The following is a 2,907-nucleotide window of genomic DNA, read 5'->3' as shown; positions in this document are numbered from 1 at the left end:
AAGAGAAAGAGAAAGAGAAAGAGAAAGAGAAAGAGAAAGAGAAAGAGAAAGAGAAAGAGAAAGAGAAAGAGAAAGAGAAAGAGAAAGAGAAAGAGAAAGAGAAAGAGAAAGAGAAAGAATCTTCTTCCTCAGGTGTTGAACTATAAGAATTTCGGACTTTCATGTCTTTATTTATTTTTGCTTACACAATGCTTCGGTCAGAAGTATCACTGACCGTTATCAAGTGTAAACTGGAAATAAATAAAGATAATGGAAGTGCGTCTGTTCGCGTCCAATCTGAACTGACGAGAGCAGTGGATATCAAATGAGGAGTTAGACAGGGGTGTGTTCTTTCACCACTCCTCTTCAACGTCTACTCAGAGGAAACAGAGTTAACGGCATACCACTGAACAATTTGCGCTACGCGGATGATACAATCCTTCTAGCTGAAAACATGCAAGACCTTCAGAATATGTTAAATAACGTCATCACAACTAGTCGAGAATATGGTCTGACACTCAATGTTAAGAAGACCAAATACATGATTGTTACTAAAACTGGAGGGCTCAATGAACATCTGTACGCGGAAGGCGAGGAGCTAGAAAGAGTAGAGAGGTATGACTACCTGGGTACAAGTGTCGACTGCAACCCGGATTATTGTTCAGAATTAAAGATTCGCATTGAGAAGGCCCGTGCATCCTTTGTGAAGATTAAGAAGCTGCTCTGTAGCCGCATATTGTAGGATGTTGAGAATACCATGGACAGAACATGTAACCATCGTGGAGGTTCTGAGAAGAATGAGAAAGGGCGTAGAGATCCTCAAGGAAGTAAAAAAAAAGAAAATTGCAATATCTCGGCCATATCATGAGAGGTCTAAGGTATGAGATTTTGCAACTCAAGGAAAAAATTATAGGAAAAAGATCTGTTTGAAGGAGAAGAATATCCTGGCTCAGAAACCTGCGAAAATGGTTAAATGTCACGTCATCTGACCTATTTAGGGCCGCAGCTTCCAAGGTCAAAATAGCAATGATGATAGCCAACCTCCGATATGGAGACGGTACATGAAGAAGAAGAAGAAATGGAAGTTCGAAATTGTTTTAGTTCCAATACTGAATCATTGTCTACCACATTCAAAGTAATTCTTCCTCAAGCTGATTCACCTATTGCAGCATTAATAATGCTTTCACTATCCTTATCTTTGTTTCACTATTCCTGTTAAATAACCCTGTCCGGTGTATTATTCACACACGAGAACTTTGATGTGTGCCAATTTACCGATCCCAGGATATTCGTGTAAATTCTAGATGCGTCTCGGGTTCCGATGGCCAAAAGCCAACCTATCCAGAATTACAAATCGCAGTCCTTGACCCAATTTTGCGAGAAATGATACGTACAAAGAGCACACACATTACATTACTGCTGCTAGCAGCCAACAGAACCAGCGTGAGAGCACAAAAATCGTTTCTTTCCAGTCATCTTTTTTGTTTTTAATTTGGCCATAGATACGCCATTTGATAAACTTGAACTTGGTTCTAACTCAGTAGTTTAAGTTAGTAGCCATAAAACACACCCATCATATTATGATATTATCCAAACAAAAACCAACAAATTCCAAAAATTATCTGTGTATATATATATATATATATATATATATATATATATATATATATATATATATCAATATATACTTACATTAATAACATTCATTAATAAAATATATATATTTAAAAGATGTGGATAAAGAACTAATATAAAAAATCTCAAATATACACAACTGTATATGCAGTCAATTTGTTTTTGTAATTTAAACATAATTAATGAAAAGGTTTAAATAAACGTAAATATTACTAATAAATTGTGGTTTATATTAACAAAACAAAAAAAGCATAAATCCGATATATTAACTAAAAAGGTTACCTAATCGAGACATACAAACAAATATCAACTAAAATGTAATTATTATAAATATTATATATTTTTAGTGTAAACATAGTGTACCTTTAAATTTTTTAATCAGTTTTACATTGCAAAATAGCTGAATTTATAAAATAAACAAACAAAAAAAGTGACGGATTCGAAAAGTTCGTAAATAAATACATAAACAGAAACTGTTCAATACAATTCCAGTTGCCATTTATTTTTATAAATATTTATTTAATAGGTATTACATTTAACTGAAAAATATTTTGATTAGATATTTAATATACCTATGTACCGGGTGGCCAACTAAGAATGGACGCCGGCTGTATCTGAAAAACTATTTAAATATAATGAAAAAATTATAATAACTTTGGAAAAAAAATTAAATAAACTAGGGCTGTTTAAAAGAGCTTTTCTTCCTTAATGATCTCCAGTATAAAAAGAGGGCGCTGTTTGGCATCATCTATAGTTTATAATCATCTGCTGATGATGCTAACATGGTTAGCGAAACGCGCCTCCAGTGTAAAAGTAAAAGTGTTTTGGTGTATTGTGGTGATTTAGTGTTTTATTTTGCTGTATAACACCAAAGGTTCCAACCCTTAACTGTAATCATCTATACTAATATATAAAATCCTTAAGTAACTGACATACTGATTAATCACGATCCTGCTCAAACCACTCAACGTAAGAAGCTCAATTTTGGCATACAGGTTGATTCTAGAGTGTAGAGGTTCGATAAGAAGGGATTTATCGAAATTCCAGTTCTAAGAAGGTGAAACCACCCCTCAAATATTACAATATTTTTTATTTAAAAAACGGTTTCCGAAAAAACGCTTAAACACGTATATTTTATTTGGTTTTTTTACATATTTTAAGATTTTTTAAAAATGTATACAGGGTGTTTCAAAAAATCTGGTCATTGATTAATCACGATCCTTCTTAAAGCGTTTGGCGTAAAAAGCTGATTTGTTGAAAACAGATTGACTTTAGAGTGTAGAGGTTCGATAA

The 2,907-nt window shown here is 33.3% G+C and overlaps 2 protein-coding genes across 10 annotated transcripts in view; both read right to left on the bottom strand.

Moving 5' to 3' along the window:
• Nucleotides 1–2,907, bottom strand: part of LOC115883641 (disks large 1 tumor suppressor protein) — a 1,010,644-nt gene that overhangs the window by 292,774 nt on the left and 714,963 nt on the right. The gene's annotated exons all lie outside the window — the stretch shown is intronic.
• Nucleotides 1–2,907, bottom strand: part of LOC115883646 (cuticle protein 21-like) — a 31,137-nt gene that overhangs the window by 278 nt on the left and 27,952 nt on the right. The gene's annotated exons all lie outside the window — the stretch shown is intronic.

The sequence above is a fragment of the Sitophilus oryzae genome, unplaced genomic scaffold (genome assembly GCF_002938485.1).
Source record: "Sitophilus oryzae breed Bouriz unplaced genomic scaffold, Soryzae_2.0 scaffold_1974_pilon_pilon, whole genome shotgun sequence".
Taxonomy (NCBI): Eukaryota; Metazoa; Arthropoda; class Insecta; order Coleoptera; family Curculionidae; genus Sitophilus; species Sitophilus oryzae.
The sequence above is the reverse complement of the archived record's forward strand: the minus strand, read 5'-3'. Positions and strand labels throughout refer to the sequence as shown.